The following is a 20712-nucleotide window of genomic DNA, read 5'->3' on the forward strand; positions in this document are numbered from 1 at the left end:
GCTCTTTTTGCAGGCCATGCATATCCACCACGGGCAGCGCCTTTATTTGCAATTGTAATTTAAAGAATAATTAAAGAAGTTAAATGATTCTGTAAATGTAGAACAACTTGAGTCTTTGTGCTCAGGGGTGCATGAACCAGCGCCTGGTTGCTCTGATAAACTCGGTAATGAAAGAACGTAGCACCCCACTAATGATGAATTTCTGAAGTGTTTTGGATTTGCTCAGCGCCCCGTCTTCTTCGTGACAGCCTCTAAAACGAGCACGTGGTTGGGAAACCAAGCCACACTGAGGGGATTTAAGGGAAAACTGTTGTACGAATCAACTGTCACGCTATGTTTCGCCAATCACAAAATAAACAAGATTAAAGCACCAACAAGTGAAGCTAATTTATTTTAAATTCTGCTTGGCAATGAGGCCATTTTCTGGTTTTGACACAGCAACAAAAAGAGTTTATGTTAAGGTTAAGATTTGTATTTTGTAAAATACTTTTTCTCATTTAAAATTTAATATATATATATTTTAAGAAAAAGTATTCAGAGGAAATACACAAAAAAGCAACAATTTTAACCTGACATTACCTGGTAATATTCTCCAGTGACTGATGGACGGAGTGTTCTGGCTTACATATTGAAGGGTCTATATTCTGCTGGGTTTGACCTACTTCTCATATAAACAAATACTTTCATTTCCACACATAGTTTTAAGGTTTCTTGGATCTTCTGACTCACAGAAATTAAATTGAAAAGCCAGAAATGAATATTTTGAGGGAACTAATTTGTGACAGGAAAAAAGATCCCCACGAATCATCTTTTCATCTGTTGTGAAAGCTTTCCTGGTGGTCTTTTAATTATGATTATGCCTTGTTTTTAACCCAAAATCAAAAAATTATGTGACATAATTTCTGCGGAGCGACAGGTGTTCATCAGAAATTCCCCTTTGAGTTACGGGTAGGACTGTTTGCACAGAGCGACCCCCTCCTCCCCTTCCTATCCCTATTGCTGAGAGCTCTCCGTTTACATGCTTTTCGGCTAGCTTCCACCTCCAACCCTAACATTACTGGTGCAACAAAAATGGCGCGCAATATTGGAGCTATCCAGCCGTACAGTTTTGAGCCAGATTCCAGCTCAGACGAGGAAAACACAGACAGACATGGATCTATTTGTTTACAAGTAGATGCATCAGAATGGAGCAGAGCAGGAAGCTTGCGGCCCGACCATTTTATTTTCTACGTAACAAATAGGCTCTTTTTCAAACAGCTTTTTTTTGTTATCTCCCGATTCACACAGATTTGAATAAAGAAATACTTAGAAATATAACTCTAATCTTATTTTTCCTAAAATATATATCCTCCATTATCAGAAAATATTTTCATCAGTGGGGCTTTAAAGGTTAAAATTAATATTCATTTCGCTTAGGTTACATGGCTAAAATTTCTCATTTATGTTTTCCCAGCAGAAATAAATAAAAAAGAAAAACACCATAGCAGGAAAGTAGAACTTTTCCAACATTTATTTATTGAATAGTTGGAGATTTCTTTTCTGTACATAACTTCAAACAAAAGCAACAAACCTTCGAGTGATAACTTGAATTAAATCAGCAATTCTTTGACTCAGCACCTTTAAATTTAACCTCTTATGGATTCTTTGACCCTAAAAGTGGTGAGCAGAGCAAAACTCATATCAATCACATCAGCCTGCTGTTGAGCCAGTATCACTGCCAGAAGCTTATGTACTGTATACCTCTGTGTCCCCAGGACACACACACATACACACTCCCCCACACATAAGCCCGGCTCTGGTGGAAATGAGCTGTTGACATTATTTTGGGTCATTGTCCATGATAGCAGGGCCAACTGCTGGGATTTAGAAGATAAACCCCCTCCGCTGAGACCTACACCCATTACACATTTCACTACATCAGTTAGCCACTTTATATTGCCTGGTTTAATCCCATATTGTACTAGAGACAGGTTGGCAACATTTGCACAGTTTGTATTAAATGAGGCAAAGTATCCAAGTCCAGCTGGACTGGCTATGTGATGGGCTTCCTGACGGAGGAAGAGGACAAAGGAGAGATGATGTTTCAAGGAGGTGACCTTGAAGACTCATTGGGGCCCGGCAGGTCTGTGATGTCACTGTGGGTAACTGCAGCCAAGATGGAAATATACAGCCTCAGACCTCCTTCCCTGGGGAAATAAAAAAAAAACCAAAACAATACCTCAAATCATGAACAACAAAAAGCTTGTTTTCAAGAAATCCCCTGTAGAATCTGTACTTTCTTTAAACAAGGTTTGTTCAAATCTCAAGGCTAGAGTAACTGCTTTGGATAAGATTAATAAGTTATCATTAAAGGCAGATGAAGCAGCTTTTCATCTGCTAACCCACATCTCCTCAACCTTTTGAGTTACATTCACACTGAGGATTTGATGTGCGTTCCTGAACACGTGTTTAGCCCATGGCGTGCACACTGGACGAGCAGGGAGGGGCTTCTTCTTTTTCCACTATTTACTAGCGCATGTCCGACACCTACAGTTTGAAGAGGCTTGGTGCAAAATATCGAAGCAGTCCAAATCGTGGGAATTGGGCGGGGGGGGACCAAAGACGCATTGGAGACAATGAAAACTAACTGATTGTCATGAGACAAACTCTCCACACAACGCAACAGTTATGCACCACAAACGGACGAGTGGAAATCACACGCTCTTTGACGTACCGTAACTCTTCGACTGTTTACAAGATCAATCAGCTGATTTTGACGTGGAGAAAGGCGGCTTTTTATGTAGGCTTTGCATCAATGCGTAACACATTACTATTGTAAAGTGTTGCATAACAATCCAAAGTCGCTTTTCTATACTTCAAAATCCACTGGAATTACATCAATTGCATAAATTGTTGAAGAAATTTATGGTAGTGAGAAATTATGGTAATGGTAAATGGCGTGTACTTGTATAGCGCTTTTCTACCTTACTCGAAGGCCCAAAGTGCTTTACAGTCACAGATCCATTCACCCATTCACACACTGGTGGAGGCTCCGCTGCCGAACACTGGCGCAAACCTTCCACTGGAGTCAAGGTGGGGTTCAGTGTCTTGCCCAAGGACACTTCGACACATGGGCGGGCAAGACGGGAATCAAACCCACAATCTTATGATTGGAGGTCAACTACCTACCATTGCACCACGGGTGCCCCTTTGATGATGTCAATACTGAAACTTAAGCCATCGTTGTTTAAAGGGTTAAAAAGCTTTTGCAGCTTCTCATATAACTGTTTTGAAGGTCCTTGGTCTGCTTTGATGCTTCCTCCTGTAGTCAGAAAAGTACCTTTGTTGGAATTACTAAAGAAAAATAAGACTTTGAGAAGATGTCCAAACTTAAAATGCTTCATTTAGATGTGCAGCTTTATTTAAGACCTTCCAGGAAATCCCTGAACAAGCCCAATACTACATCTTCCAGAACCCAGAAGCTCATTTTCCCTCTTCCAGTACATAGGGTAGTCACATGTCATCCATCAAGGAAATTTCTACATGTTAAGTGTTAAGACAGGGGGGCTGTAAGTAGAACCACCCCTGATGAATGCCTCTCACTGAGGGCCACTCAAGAGGGGAATCAAATCCAACCTCTTCAATGCTGTGGCAAAATCAGACTCAAAAGATCTGCACGCAAAAAACGTACAAAATAAAAGCCAAGAAGCGGTTTAGATCTTCTGTCCTTTTTTACAAAGTGAAGCTAGTTCAGGAGCAGTTTGCTTTTATAATAACCAGAAATCCATCAAATTATTTATTTTACAAAGCTGTCAATGCTGTTGTGTTCACTCAGACAACACAACACAACACAGTTCTTTTAACTGTTAAAACTTTGATGACTTTTCAAGGAACTTTAAGCTTCTGCTTTTGCCACATTGACCAACTTCAAACCTCCTGATTTTCCTACTTACTTTTTCAAAATGTCAGCTAGGCATTGTGTTTAGGAGTTAGAATTTACCACTATTGACGATGGCTTTACTAAAGTAAACAAAACTTTCCAAAGACAAAGGCAAAGTTAAGCAATTCACAAATGTAAAACTGTTTCAAAAAGCACTTCATGAACCTTTTTTTGCATTTCCATTGAATACTTACGGAGCTATGCACTTTGTGAAATCTCAGCTTAAATCTGATGCAGAAACTTGAAAAAAGCAGATCACAAAAACGTGGGACGACCAATTCATCAGCCAATATTTTGAGACTGGGGAAAACAGACGTTAAATATTTTTGTAACAATTGAGTGTATGGCTGCTATCTTTACAAATGTTCTGACGTTCATTTCTGAAAGAATGGATCCTAGAGTACATCCATTCCGAATTTGATGCCCATGCTACAAAATGCAAAATTTGTCTGAAATAGAAACCTAACCGGCTCCGTTATGAAGAAGATCAGACAATTATGTCTATGTGCTACTTTTTAATTTCAATAAACTTATAAAACAGATAGTTTGGCATTTGTTGTGCACATACACTATCTTGTTTATGCAAAACCATTTTAGTATAAATCCAAGAAAAATTAAAACTTGGGTAATTTCTCGAAATTTTCTGAGTCCGATTCATTGACTACATATTTGTAAGAGAAATAGACTGAGTGACTCCCACCCCTTCACCGTTCAAAGAAGTACCCAATGGCTCCAAGAAGCCAATATCCCATTGACTTCCATGAAGAAATACACAGCTGTCACTCAGACATTATATTTGTCAGAATAACCATTCCTGCACTGTTACCTCTTCTAACATGTTCTTGTTAATCCTATTTTTTTTCATATTTTTCCCCCCTGTAGTGTAGGTTATAAACTGGCCAATCAAATGCCTCAGTAAAAGTATGCGGTCTCACGTTCAAAACATTTGATTGACATTCTCCTGAGCCCGCCTTCCAATGGTCGGGGTGTGGACTTCTAACAAGCGCATTCCTGATTGATGAGAGAGGTTGGCTTGAAATGAAGACTTAGGCCTACTCAGATCCAGTCACTACTAACTGACCTCATCTGGCTCCAACATTGTGGCATCTGCGCTGTCAAAAGTGTCAACTGAATTGCCTTCATTTTGTTGGAGTCGGAAGAAAAACCTTTTTGATGCATGACGTCATTCTCACTTGGTCCAGTTCTCATATGTTCTAAGCCCAAAGCTATTAGTGCAGTGAATTGGCAGCTCTGAGTCCAATTCATGTACCTTTTGTATCTGAAAGACACTTCCAAGTTTTTTTTCTAGACTCCAATGTTAAAATAAACAGAATTTTAAAACTTTAGGTGGTGACATCTCCACGTTACTAAAGTTCAGCCCATCTATAGGTTTTTCAGTAAAGGTGCTCTTTGATCAGGCTTGACTGTAATTCTTGTACCATGTCCAAAGTATTTACCTTTTTCCCATGATCCTCTTTGCAAGGTCCCACCAGGAAAAAGCAACCTGACATGGAAAAAGGAAAATCTTGAAAGGACACAAAGGCACAAAGAGGCGGAGGGCCCAGCGCCGGCCGCCTCGGGCCGCCCGACAGAGAACTCGGCACACAGCCGGGCCACTCCAATTCCGAGCGAATGTTAATGAGATTGCTCTGATCCCTCCGGTGCTTCCCATGTTTTTAACACCTTCAAGGACCACATGGCGCTAACAGCATAAAGACAACTAAATGAGAAATCTGAACGTTTTTTGTGACACTGGGGGCCCTTCTTGCTTTTCAACCTGCCCATCCTTTCAGCACACCTCCCTAAAGGAGAGAAGATAAGAAAGAGGCTGCTGCAGGGGGTGCGGATGAGTAAATTTTTCAGGAAAGGGAACATATTTGTGAACCGGGAGCAGTAATCAATTTATGGCCACACAAGGGCGAAGCCTTTGAAAGAATTGCCGGTTGGGAAAATTGAAAAGCACCAGACAGAATGGGACTGGAGATGCTCAAATTCAGATGCTTTTTCTCACAACCGCTGTAATGAGATCACTAACATCTTGAGCCGGCCCCCGCTATAGCCGGCAAACAACAGGCCCCCAGATGAAAGGTGAATGGGCCTAGGTTCCCGCTGGCTGGTTCAGAAGCACTTTAATAGCACAGCGCTCTATGAAAGGCTCCTGGGCAGTAGCTCATATTAGCAGTGAAGCACACTGCTTAATAGGATGATGCCTTTTGGCTTTTGTCATGAGATGATTAAGGGCTTCGTTGTCACCGCTGCCTGTAAAGCACAAGGCACTACAATCCACTCTGACTGGCTTTTTGTCCAAGTCTGCGTTGAAGATAGCAGCCCTTTTGGTGAAAACACCTCTGAGGGATCCATCAGGTGAAGTCTGCAGTGGAGCCTAACATCTGCACCCTCTTCACAACACCTGAAGTGTTTTGTTTTTCCCTAAAGACCCTTCAATCTGTCATTGTCTCCCGACAAAGACAAATAGCAAAAATGTTAATTGCACTTGTGAAAGCATTAACCTTCTACTAGTCTTTTTTGATAAAAGAAATAATGGATTGGAGCGTTTTGCCTTCGAGCGAAGGAAAGGACCAATATTTGCCAGATTGACGTTAAATGCTGTCCCTCCGTTTTTCGCAATCAATGCATGCCTTTTCAGTCCCGAGAGCTTTATACTCGGGATTAGTTTTGGTGACTTAAGAAGCTAGACTACCTCCATGGCCCCACCATCTGCAACAGCACCCCCCCCTCAACCCTCCTCTTTTCACAAAAATAGCACAAGGATACCGCCATCCTTTTCACTGGCTCCTAACAAGGCAGCTCCAGAGCACAGGCCCACTCCAAGTAATTAAATCAATCCCTTTGTGCTCACCGATATTCCCCTTCAGTGACTGCGCCAGATCTGATTTTGGCTCTTCATGCATATTCAGACTAAACTTGTCAAGAACAACTTCTCGTTTTTAAAGCTCAACAGTCAAAACACAACAATTTCACGCAATTTTCCTTTAATTTTGCCACCAATACCCTCAAATCGATGCTGTGCTTCATCAGGACTCTCAGGAGCGCTGACTTCCTCTTGAAGCTCGAGAATTAAAAAAACAAAAAACCAAACGGAAGAGGAAAAGTTCGGGTCGGAGCCCGAAAGACAAATTGGATTAGCAAGTATTGGATTAAAGGTAAAACGGAGGGATAACAAACAAGAAAAGCTGCCTGTGATCACAGGGTTTAATATATTTCTTTTCCTCTCAGATCCCTTTATTCTTTCCCTCCCCCCTTTTTTCTTTCTTTCTTTCTTTTGGAGGAAAGATCCCAGGCTTAAAACAGGCTTATTAAAACTGGGATTAATTTGTAATGCTCCTCTAACCCTCGGGGTCAACCGAAGATTTGTTATCTAAAGCAAACAGGAAAAAATGTAGTGCAAGAACACGGCTTTAAATGTATCTGTGGAGATTTCAGTGTGTTATCCCTGAGATATTCATTATCCACGGGAGAGAAAACCCTTCAAGCCACTCAGCAAGAGGGCAAAAATGATGCTCTCTTTGCAAATATCTCAATATTTTTTTCATAATAAAAGAAGATCGTTAAATAAAGTAAAGATGTGGAAAATTGTGATATAAAAATTAAGTTAATCAACTTCTGCTATTGACATGTATATTTTTACTTGCTTATAGAGAATTTATGATCCAGAATCAGTTCTGTTTTCCCAGTTTTCTTTGTTTTACACCTAAAAGGTCTGATGACCGTATAATCTGGGATTGCTAAATCTGACGGCCTGATGCCTGACTGTTGTCTTTATAGGAATGATTTTTAGTTTTCTCACAAATCTGTTAATAAACACAGTGCTTTAGTAAATTAAAGAACTAAAAGTGCAATCTAACTACAGATTTATTCTATTGATTTCTTCCAAAGAACTTTTTGGAAAATGTTTATATCAAAGCTATACATTTTACCTACTCATTCATTTCTTTAAAATAACTTCATCAAGCTTTTTTCCAAAGAAGAAGCCAATACTCATTTAAGGAATTTATAAAACTTGACTTTTCAAGAAAATTTGGGGTAGTGGAAGATTTTAAAGTACATGACTGTTCATTTTAGCTTGCAGGCCCTAATATTCTCTGTACACAACCTGTTTGAGCTTAGTAATAATTTTTAAGAGTTTAAAGTGAAACATCAATAGCAAATGTATGCCGATAAATGAATTGTGCTCTTTTTTTTATTGCATATGTGTTAATGAGAGTTTACTAATCCGAGAACATAAATAATGGAAGCCATGTTTGAATAAAATTTAAACATCTGTATATCACCAGTAATTCATTTATAGCAGAATAGCATACCAGTTGTGGCTCTTTGAAGAATTTCATAGAAATTTCTTTGACATAAACATGTCAGTAAATGATGCAGGTGCTGGTCCCAAGCAGACAGAGATTTCTCCAGTTTCTCTGCGTTCTGCATTGTTGACTTACAAAACCTTTGAAGTTTAATGTTAAAATTTGATGTTTAATGCTAATAATTTGTTAATTTTAAAATTATCTCACAATATTTTAGCATTTTCTGACAGATTGGAGAACCTGTCTATCTTCACTTTTACATCAAATCCCGTTACTGACTTGATGTCAGTTCACTTGCTTTTGTCTTTTTTATACTTTTCTTGTTTTTTAATCATTATTAGTTCCTACGTTACCTATTATCTTAATTAGCTGGCATCTTATTTTAATAAGCTGGCATCATTTTTTAAATAAGCTTACTTTGTTTAAAAAAGTGTGGTGTTTTTTGCTTGTTGACCTCAGTGACTCAAGAAGAAAACAAAAAAGAAGAAGAAGAAGGCTGAGCTGTTGTCTGATGTTCGTCTCGGCTGCAGGAAGTGCAAAGTTGTCGCTCCTAGAATTTGCCCGGGTAATCCTCCCCAAATTGCTCTCTGTTGCATGTTTCAGCTGTTTGCACTGGATTAATGTGAGTCAGTGTTCAAATCGATGTTTATTAATGGTTTCTTTAAGTGTTTAAAGATTAGGTCATTAACATATTGATGAAGTTTGTAAAGTTGTTCGGGGAGAGAAACTGAGCCGCTGAGGTGACGAGGCAGAGGAAGAGGAAGAGTGGGTTTCCTCTGAGGAAGGTGGTGATGCTTTTAGGAAAGCAAGTTTTCCTCAGAAGGATTTAGGATACATTTTTCTCCCTCACATTTCCAGTGAAAGTTTAAGTCTGGGGTTTATATTTGTCGGTCAGAAACTGTGCAGCAGCTCACTGCGGCCCAACTCCCTGCGTCATAATTCCCTCTGACACCTGATAAGACGACCGATCCAAAATAAATCAATTCTCATTAGTTTTGTGTTTGCAAGGACTAAGAAGGAGTGCAGGGGCTGCTTTCCTGTCATTCATTCATCAGTCATCTGCTTAGCTGGTATCAGGTAATCTCCTGATTATTAGTGAGGAATATTGATGGAAAACCCTTCTGAACCTGTGACTGCTCTGCACATCAAGGTGGAGAGACATTAGTTTCCTCTCAGCTCATTTTAGAGGGAATTCTTTTCACTTTTAAGTCCCTGGCAGGTACGACACCCTTCTTACCTCTCCAGTCTGGTCTTAAAATATTCATACTCTCTGCCGACCAGTTTGTGGTGATGGTTTCCAGGACCAAACCTAAGCTGTACAAGTGTTGTTTTGGCTCCTAAACTTTGGACTCAGTTGCCACAGACAATTGGAGAGGTCACACTCTTACAGAATTTAAAAAAATATTTGTTTCTCCATTCAGTGCTTTAGCATCAGCCTGTGATTATGCTGGTTTGAATTTCTGTTTTAAATTAGTTTTGTGCTTTTTATTGTTGTATGTTTTATGATTGTGCAATGTTCTGTGTTTGTTCTTCCTGTGTACAGCACTTTGGGCCTCCTTGGCTGGTGGTGGAAGGTGCTGAATGAATGAATGAATGAATGAATGAATGAATGAATGAATGAATGAATGAATGAATGAATGAATGAATGAATGAATTTTGGACACCTTTTATTTTTCTCATGAGAAAGCTTTAATGACAGTTGGCAATTATGAGGAAGAATATTTGAAAAGTCATGTTTTCTCTCTGGGTTAATCATGTAAAAACTGAAACTGAGGACTTGAATGGCTGCAATTGGATGTTTATCTGCATTTGTCTTCATTGTCAGTGGTCCTTTCGGACTCTTGGGAGGCATATCAAGAGGTGCGGTTATTTCTGGTTTCAGTTTGGTGCTGTTGACATTTTCTCTAAAGTCCCAGCACGCCTGCCAGACTCACTATACATATCATGCGTGGATCATTTCTTTGTTTGCAAAAAGGTGCAGCGCCTTAAAGACCCACTCTGACTAAAATTATGTTTTTGGTGTTTTTTACATGTTCTTGAGGCATTTTTTTAATGATGGAGGACATGTTTGAAGAAAATGAAGCTCAAAATTCAACTTCTGAATATTGTTTTTATTCAAATGGTTGTGAATTAGATGTATAGACGACAAATGCTGTTTGAAAAACAAACATATTTTGACCTACAAAATAGGCCAGGCGGCCAGAAGCTTCTCGCATCGAGCCCTCAGCAACGGGGAGGGAAAGGGGGGGGGTGGGATTGCTCCACGCCAACGGTCAGAAGTGAATTTCAAAGAAGTCCTGCTGCTCTGCAGAAACTATGTCTTAGAAAATGACACAAGTTTTTTAGTTTTGGTTAAAAACGATATCATCATAATTAAAAGTCCACTGGGAACACTAGATTTTTAAAATAATTCAAATGATGATCCGAGTGGGACTCTAAAACGCTGCCCGAACTGCAAACCTCACAAGATTATAAGTTAACAGCAAGGAGTCTGCCTGCTGTTTTTTTTTTTTATTCCAGTATATTTTCTTACAATTAATCCCTTTATCATTCTTTCTACCTCAGAGACTTCCTATCTGCTCAATATAAAATAAATGAATTGTAATAAATTGTTTATCTGTGATCCACTTTCGCTTTCACTCCTGTGAAAGCTCCTGTGTTTGTGTGGGTTCAAAATGTTAAGTCTTGAGTTGTTGTTGAATGTTGAGTGTTTTGGACAAACAGACCTCTTTTTCAATGTTCATAAGATTTCAGATCAAATATTCATACTGCTCTCCTTTCACCTGGATATGGGAAGTTGCAGGGGCAGAAATGTTGAGTCAAAAAATCTTACCCCGGAGGATCTGCCTCTCCCTGTGTGTTAAGGGGCTCGCTTACCTTCTCCTGTAAAAACCACAAAGAAACCTTTGTCTCAAGTGCTAGACTTTACATGTGAAGGTTTTTCTAAAATCAAAAACTTTCAGTCGCTTTAAAGATAAACCTGATTTTTGTTGACTGCTACTTGACCAAAAGCAAAATTTTATTAAAGTTTTTAAATGACAACTTTGCAAAAGTATTTGAATAAATTTACTTAATGGGTAACAATGGTAAAGACGCTCCCCACCCCCCTTGGTGGAGTTGGGATGTTAACAACGTGCTGCTGTACCATTGATTTCTCCGGCATTTATTTCTGTTTTGGTTCATGCTTTGGGTCTCTGTATTTGAAAGTTGATGCTCTTCTCTGAAAGGCGGATTCATGCATAGACTTCGCTGCTTCTGTAGTCTGCTGCGGTTTCAGATGATAAGCTTTTTCAGACGTTCAAAATCAATATGTAATCCTGTGCAGAGGCTTATCCGCAGGACCGGGCCATTTGTGAGGCTCTTTGAGCTTTGTTACAGGTCTTCTGGCAGCTCTGTGCCACAGATTGATTAGCTGCAGCAGCAGAATCCTATCAAATGGCCGTCTCTGATGATGGAGCAAACTCTCTGGCAGCCTAGAGTTGACTGGACTTCCAGATAAGGACGGATGGCAATTCCGTTGCTTGTCCGAACTGGGGGGTAAGAAGGCGGCAATTGTTATTGCCCTTTGCTCCTGTGTGGCTCCAAACAGGATGAGGTGGAAGGTGGACGCTCACATTTTAAGACATAAAACTGAAGGCTTTATTGAAAGAGACCCGCTTGAAGTTAAAGGGGTCAAAGAAAAGTGACAGTAAGCACAACTGGTGTGCTATTCTGATGGATCATTGTTTTTGGCATTCATGTTTATTCCTTTTCAAAAATTCTAGACGAAAAAATCATTAAATAAATATTGTTTTAATTATTTTTCATTTTACTAAAATTTAGGTCATATGCTTAGTTTCATTTCATTAAAGGTTGTTGCCTTTTTTTTTTTTTTACAAAACAGATGCAACTTTGTTCCATATTTTCAGAACGAAGGAGATTTGATGTAATCGTTTCCGGTCAAAACAGCAATTTCTAAATTAAATTGGCTCTAAATTAGCCAAAAGGTTTCTTATGAATTTCCCTTTAGTGGCGTTTTTTTCAAACCCTTAATGCTGTGGTAATGGTCAAGTCACTGGAGACTGAGGACACGTCTGATGTTTACAGACTAGAGAAGGGCAACTCTGGATATTTCTTTGACATTTTTTTTCTCTAAAAGCTTTATAATATACCCAGACACAAGCTCCACGGTCGTTGTGGGTTTGAAACATTATGATTTCAATGCTTTATTGGAAGCTGGAAAAATTAGACTGTTGCCTCGATTTTTTTCCTTTTTTGTGATTACACAAGACAAAGTTCCCGCACACACGAGGACATCCGCAGAGTTTTGGGCTGCCTGCTCACTTTGAAGTTGGATTTTAAGCTAATTGAAATTTGTCTTGAGCGAAAACACATTGCAGTATTTCTCGTCGCATACAGAGCAAAACTGTATAATGGAGAACCTACATTATATAGGGGGGGCTGAAGAATGGTGTAGTGGTCAGAACTCTCGTCTTACAGCGAGAAGAGACCGGTTCAAATGGCAACTGCGCCCTTTCTGTGTGGAGTTTGCATGTTCTGGACTGTTGAGTTGTCCAGGGCAGGACTGACCAATGCCGGTCCTCACAACAACCCTGCCCATTTGTCTCCCTGGACTGCGTGATGCTGACTACCTAAATCAGCTGTATTTAGTCTGTTAGGATGTGAAATCCCATGAGTCAGCTCATTAGGATCCCTGGACAGGAAGAGCTGGAATACAGGCAGAGTTGATACTCTTGAGGTTACCAGCTCCGGGTCCAGGGTGTACCCCACCTTTGGCTGGAAGTAGTTTGGTAGGCTGAAGGATCCTTCTGACCCCACACAGAAATTAGTGGGTATGGAAAATGGATGGACGGATGGATGATTAATGGGTGTGTCTGGGCTTTTGAGTTGTCCGTTGGTGACACAAAACCCTAACAGGATCGATCATACTTCTTTTCTCTGCATGCCCAAAAGAACTAGTCTTCATCTCTTTCTGAGCTCTTAGATTCATTTGCATGTGAACCTGCTACTTTGTTTGGATCCTTTTTCCCCCTGCAGAAGCCAATTGATCCCATGAAATGATCTACAACATTCCACGTCCCTATATTCATCTAGGAAAATGGATTTTATCGATTCCAGCACCACATCATCACAGTACCGCCACCGTGTTTGAGTATTGTAAACCTTTTAAAATATTCTGTTTCCTTCTCCTGGGGAAGAATTGTTTGTCACTTGAGACAAGTCTACTTTATCTACTTCATCTATTTGTCTTGTTGCTATCTTGACACGTTTATTTATCTCTGTTCTGATCCACTTTTTGTGAATGCCAGTTTGTTTCTGTGTCCATTCTCTTGACCTATTCATTCAGTTTGTTAAAATTTTTATCCCAAACCTGGCACCACTCAGCAATAAATTAGCAATGAACGAATGTCGTAAACATTCCTGATTAAATTTGGAGCCTGACGTTTTCATTTATGAATGGAAATGTGAGTAAAATCGATCATTTATGAGCCCAAAAGATCAGACACATTAAGAGTTCAAATGTTTTTTCACTTTTCTTGATCTTTTTGCTTTTAATCAAGAATAGTTTAGGATAGACGAACTGTCTAGGACTATTTTGAGAAACTAATGACTTTTTCTGGAGATGTTTTTGAAATTCCAGCAGTGTGAGACTCGAAGACAAACTGATAAACCTCGAAAAGTTTCAAGACTTTAACTTGTTTATTACCTTTAAAAAAAAAAGTCATGTTTCAGAATTGTACATTTTATGTTTACTCGGGTCTCTGCCATATTTAAAAATCTTGATCACTCTGAAATATCTTGATCACTCTGAAGTTGGATTACAATTTCAAAGGTAAAGTGACCTCATCTAAAAAACCTTTTTATATGACGGAAAGTCACAGAAAGTTCTTTTTTTCTATAATAAGCTTTCATTTTCTTTTAGACATCTTGGGAAGTTATTATTATAATTTTTTTTTCCTTTCGGGGAGGGTGTCAGGGATCTGAATCTGTGCATTCCTGCGTGCCTCGCCGGCGCTCACATGGTTACCGCTGCTACGCATTGTTGGAGATATCTGAATGAGCACCGGTCGTGCAAGTTTGAAGGTGATTGCCCGAGGGGCAGCAGAGTAAAAGAGTGAAGAACACAGCCAGAGAGAGGAGAGGAAAGGAGGGAGGGGGGGCATAATCCTAAAAGGATTGAAGTCCACCCCCCCAAACACACACACATGCATCTGAGTAATTCCTTTCACACACCCTCCCTGTGTCTTAGGGGGTGATGGGTACTGGATGGGGTCAGTTGGATTCTGGTGTCTGATTTCTCCATCCTCCACCCCCCCACTTTGTCATTGTTTGCCTTCTTAATGAGAGGGGCAGGGCCTCTGGGCTCTGATTGACAGCTGCATGCTCCTCTCTCAGCTTTCTCCACTGTGTTTCTGTCAGGACTTGCTGCCATCTCTACTGTACTCAGGGCAGCTCGTATTTCTGCTCCGGCTCCCCGGGTGTCTGTTAGTCTGTCAGGGTCTCATATGAGGAACAGCCGCTCTGAGCCACACAAACAAAAAACACAAACAAGCAAATATAAAACCTAAAAAGACCGGCCCTCAAACTCAAATTGTATGGGGGAAATTTTCACGTGAAAAGCCAGAAGCCTCTCCACTTGTTTTTTTTTTAATAACCTTTTAAATCCTTATTAAAGAGCTGTTAGCTTGTTTTAGTGCCCAGTGCAATACAGTGAAGGTCAGTTTGAAAAGAAAGATACAAATGTTAAATATATGAAAAGAATAAGCTGTTTCATTTGCAAATATTTTTTTGTTTTTATTTTTGAGTTATACAGTGTTGGTACCAGAGGCTAACAAACAAAAATTGTGGATATGTTGTAAAAACATTTCCACAGATTCATTCGCTAATGATGGAGTGGGTTTCAATCCCGGACTAGACCCCAAATATTTGTTTGTTTGGACAGCAATGAAAAAAGAAGTTAAACACAGAAATAAAGCTGAGTCTCAATTGTCTCATCACCTTATCAGACTCTATCCATGCTTCACAAAGGAACCTTTCAGCCGATAAACATGTTTGAAATCCATTCTTAAAGTGAACAATTTTATACAAATACCTTCGATTAGCAGGAAACTTGAGATCTACATATCAAAATATGACAAAAACAGCACAGGAACACAAGCTAGACCATCTGTCCACTCAGCTTTGTCTAAAGTTCATCTATTGATGTTGAAAAGTGAGGTAAAGCCAGCTTTTTACTTAAAATGAACTGCTCTCATAAGCCGTGCCTTTAACCCTTTAACACTGGACATGTGACTACTAAATAACACATGCTCTTTGACGTATTGTAAATTTGTTGAATGCTGTAAAGCATTCAACCCTTTGTTTTCCTGTTTCTCTTTATTTATTATTCTTTACGCCTATCTTCCGCCGTTTTTCGCCGCTTAACTCCTTCTACAATTTTTAACCGATTGTAACCATTCAACTTTTAAAATGTTCAGCTCTTTCTGCTTATTTGTGCTATGACTTTTGGTTTTTCAAATCCTTTTACTTTTTAAGATATTCCAGGTTTTCCGGGAATTTTTGCTCCATTGAAATACATGGAGAATTTTTCGTGCAGAAGTTCACAGTTAAACTCCTTCTACAATTTTTCACCTATTTTAACCGTTCGACTATGAAAATGTTCAGCTCTTTCATCTTATTCTAGCTATGGCATTTTGTTCTTCAAATCCTTGAACTTTTCCAGATATTCCCGGATATTCCCGGATTTTCCAATTATTTTGCTCCATTGACCACACCTTTGCTTCTTTAAACCATTGTAACGTCAACATGCTTTCAGGTAGAGACACCGTTCAAACATTTAAATGTTCAAAAGGCTTTGGACTTCAACATAAGGCTCAAAATTATTATGGGATGGCAACACCACCTACAGTTTGGCGGCCATTTTGTGCCAAAATGTGAGGCAATTTTATACTTCTTCAAACTTTCACCTATTTTTACCATTCTACTATTACAATGTTCAACTCTTTCAGCTTATTCCTTTCAGCTATGACATTTGGTCCTTCAAATCCTTGAACTTTTCCAGATATTCCCGGATATTCCCAGATTTTCCAATCTTTTTGCTCCATTGGCCACACCTTTGCTTCTTTAAACAATTGTAACTTTAACATTCTTTTGGCTAGAGACACCGTTCAAATATTGAAATGTTCACAAGGTTTTGGACTTCAACATAAGGTTCAAAATTATTATGGGATGGCAACACCACCTACAGTTTGGCGGCCATTTTGTGCCAAAATGTGAGGCAATTTTAAACTTCTTCAAACTTTCACCTATTTTTACCATTCTACTATTACAATGTTCAACCCTTTCAGCTTATTCCATTCAGCTACGACTTTTAGTCTTTCAAATCTTTGAACTTTTCAAGATATTCCAAGATTTTCCAGGATTTTCCAAGATTTTTGCTTCATTTAAATACATGGAGAATCCTTGAAAACCTTTGTTGCTTTCAAGCATTATAACTTTAACATGCTTTCAGCTAGAGGCACCGTTCAAACATTGAAATGCTCACAAGGCTTTGGACTATAAAATAGGTTTAGAAATCATTACGGGATGTCGACACAACCTACTGTTTGGTGGCCATTTTTTGACCAAATCTGAAGCAAATATTGCATTTAACTTCATCCATGGCTGGAACTGAACATATTGAAATTCACTGGATCTGGACATATAAGGAATGTGGGCGTGGTTAGCAAACAAACTTCGTTGCTATGGACGTCCAAAGGTTTACTTTTTCTGATTTGTCTGAAACTGACGTCGATTGGTTCGTCATCCCCAGGCGACCCAAACATAAAATGGTTGCTATGGAGATAGAATTAATAGAAAAGCCGCCATTTTGAAAAAAGTGGATTTTCTATCAACTTAGACATGTAGCTTTTACCAATATAATACTCTCAAACAATGTGTTTTTTTGAGTCGGTTGATGATGCTGATTCCAATGCTAGCCATTTTAGCCATTTTAGCAACATCTTCAAATTTTCAACAGTTCAGCCATTTTTTCAACAATTTCAGCTTTAATGCTTAACTCCTTCTACAAATTTTGACCTATTTTAGACATTCTACTATTACAATGTTCACCTTTTTCAGCTTATTCCTACTAGGACTTTTGATCATTTAACTTTTCAAGGTTTTTCCAGTACAGTTCAGACATTTCTTCAGCAAATTTAGCTTTCATTCAGCAGTACAGCATTCAACCCTGCATTTTCTTCTGGAAATGCAGCTCCTTCTAGTTTGTAATTGTTTTCGATCAATCAGCTGATTTAATGTAGAGTAAAGTGGCTTTTTATATCAGCTTTGCACCGATATGCAGCACAATACTAACTCAAAGTGTTGCATTCCGGTACAGAGCCACTTTTCTCAGTGACTGTATCTGCTGTAATTACTCTAATTTGGTAAACAGTTAAAGGGTTATGGTTGTCAAAGAAAAGCTCTGGTGTGCGCGGGTTAATTCTGGTTTTATAAGACGTCACAGCTGCGTACTCATTCACCCCCCTTCCATCAATCCATCCCACACATTCATCCATCTTTCCATCCATCCATCCACTTCAGCTTGAGTAGGCAAATAAGGGGGCTTTCAGGCTATACTTTTGCTTTACTTGATCTCTCTGTTGTTGAAAGCATCTAAGATCTTTATTTTAATCAGAAGAAACACAGCGGTTGGACTCTGCTGTAACTCAAACACCCTTTCAGTGTAAAACAGTCATAAGCAAATGGACAATCCAGCTCTTCCTCTTTCAGAAAGATGCCCAGGTGTTCAATGAGAGATATATAATCTCACTGGTGTGACTTCCTTAGCAACTAATATTTTTAGACTCATAAAGTAGAAAGCTGACTGTCGAGTAGAGATAACTCAATAGAATTGATGTTTATTGTCATTAACTTATAGGTTCAAAAGACTGAAATACAAAAGACTGAAATACAGATATGCCATATTTCTTTGTTGACCTCAAACTCTCTTCCTTGCTTGTTTGTGAACAAAACTCCAGGATGCTTAGATGTCTACATTTGGAGTAGCGACCAACTTCTAACCCAACGAGGGCATGTCCCTTTTTCCTAGCTGTAAGCTCAAACTTGGAGGTGCTGATTCTCACCCCAAGAGCTTTAAAGTTGACCACAGCTCAATGAAAAACACGTAGGTTTTGATATTCGTGCTACAATACAACTTGGTTAGGAGTTAGAAAGGGTTTTTGAGCTTTGAAGTTACTCTTTCTAACACCCCTCCACCAGATTAACCTCTTAACCTGAATAGAAACAGGCAGAAAAAGAGGCGCAGGGTAAGCAGGTTTACAAACATGATCCATCCTTCTATCCAGTTTTCTTTCTTGCTATTTTTGGGTGCAGACTAAAGCGGGACCTCATGACTAAAAATGTTCAACAATCTGGGGCAGTTGCTGTCATGGACACTGGGAGGGGCTGGTTTTTAGAGCTTATATCAAACAAAATGAACAACAGGCAGAAGGCTCAGTGCGCTCTGAAAAATGTTGACATAGCAAAGAAATGACTTTATGACTATATTCACTTGAGGTAGCCTTTCATTTATGCGTAAGCTTGATTCCATTTTCTTTTTCATCTCCTGGTAGCCAAATTTTTACTTTTCTTATCCTTTTCAATGTGGGAAATGTTGCTTGTACTGCTCTCTGCTGCCAAAAAAAATTAAATTTGGATGGTATCCTGATGCTCAGCCTTAAACATTTAAGAAAAATCTCTCCAGTAAAAGTAAAAGGGATCTGTTTGCATTATCATCATTTAGGCTGTTTCTTCTGTCTCTTCCTGGCTGTTCAGACCGTCTCCACATGTTGAGCTCCGGCTCAGACCATCTGCTGACGGGGTTTTCGCTCTGAGCCAGCTGTCCCGCTGCATAATCACAGGCCTCTCCAGAGCTGATGCAAGTGTTTCTGCAAAGTGCCGTTCATGAGCGCACATAGAAGCAGCGCTGAGTGGGAGGGTGGAGGTTGAGGTTGTTATGGAGCAGAAGCACAGATTTCCACATTTCATTTATAGTATAACCACACGTGCAGATTAAAGCAGCTAATCTGCGTTTGGTGCCTTTAATCTGTGCCTCTTCAGAGATGGCAGTCAGGTTAGAGCTGTTAAAGGCTCTGCCTTTCATAATTTCTGATGAGAGGTCGCCACTGAGAGGTCAAGTGACTCCGCTCTCCACTGTAAATATCTGCTCTCAAAATCAATTCCCTAAAATGAGCAGATTATGAAGCACATCTCTCATAAGCAAAACGTTGACATTTCTTTTAAGGTAAATTATTTATTTCTGAAAAAAAAAAAGAAAGAGCCCTCAAGCTTAAAGTCTTCTTGAGTTGAAAATGTATTTTGTCAAAAAACAAAAAGCTATAAAAAAATAGTTGTGCAGGATGTCAATAATTATATTAGTCATGTTACTAACTTTAAGGTTCACACCTCCCTTTTCTGTGTTGAAGGTGACAATTTTAAGCATTTCTTTTCTTCAGTTTCTGCACAAGACCGCAAATTAAACTTTTTATTACAAAAACGATAAAAAGTGACAGTTTTCTCACCTGGTAGCCTCAAAGGAGCAGAAATCTTTTTCCCCGTTCTGTCGTTTCAGCCGCAGACAAACAGTTTTGCAGCCCTCTGCATTCCTACATCCTTCCTGCCTGTCTGACAACCTTATGCATCATGCTTTTAATAACTGCCAACAACACTAGCGAGAAGCCTCTGCAAACCAGACCCCCCCTCCATCTCACAGGCTGCAGTTGATCCCTGGATTTAAGGGTTTAGTATTAAGAAAATACTCCTGCAATTTGGGATTAAAGCCCCCAAATCCGCCACAACAACAATGACTCCGTTCATTTGATATCTTGATACTTGTCATCAATCACGGCCCGCCTGATGACAGAGAATGCACATTTCCTATTATTTTAAAAACTGGATACATTCATATCCTTCAAATATGGCTCTTAACTAAATGAATATAAAAAAACAACTTTAAAAAATCGAAGTGATTTTTGACCATGTATTTAAACTCATCTGTTTTAGTAATAACATAGTAAATTGAGATCAATGATTTATAGCAGCTTTAGTGCACCAGCCTTTTCTGCTTCTCAAAAAAATTTACTTTTACAACATTTTTGGGTAAATATAGAAGTGGATCCCCCCCCCCCCCAGTTATCAACTAATTAAATATGGATGTCTTTAATGAAAATAATTGAAGATTTATGTCTTCTTGTTTATGTTTTCTATGCTTTAACAATAAAAAAAAATACCTGAGCTTAAATTTTCATATCAATGTTGCTGTGTTTTTTTTAAAGCACTCTGTACCGTTTCGGCCTTGACAAATCCATATTCGGCAACTGTTTCTGTTGATTTAAAAGCAAAAAAAAAGACTTTAAATAGAATTTTTTTTTTTAATCCTCAACATATAGTTTTATCCGGTTATTTTTCTTTGTGTGTGTGGCCTTGATAAGGTCGCGT

At 39.1% G+C, this 20712-nt stretch overlaps 1 long non-coding RNA gene across 1 annotated transcript; it reads right to left on the reverse strand.

Moving 5' to 3' along the window:
- Window positions 1–1492: 1492 nt before the first annotated feature.
- LOC110017631 lies at window positions 1493–20205 on the reverse strand. Its single transcript, XR_002293090.2, has 2 exons — window positions 19797–20205; window positions 1493–2186 (listed from the first exon to the last, which is right to left on the reverse strand). It is a non-coding gene; the product is annotated as an uncharacterized LOC110017631 (long non-coding RNA).
- Window positions 20206–20712: the final 507 nt, after the last annotated feature.

Source organism: Oryzias latipes, chromosome 1 (genome assembly GCF_002234675.1).
Source record: "Oryzias latipes chromosome 1, ASM223467v1".
Taxonomy (NCBI): Eukaryota; Metazoa; Chordata; class Actinopteri; order Beloniformes; family Adrianichthyidae; genus Oryzias; species Oryzias latipes.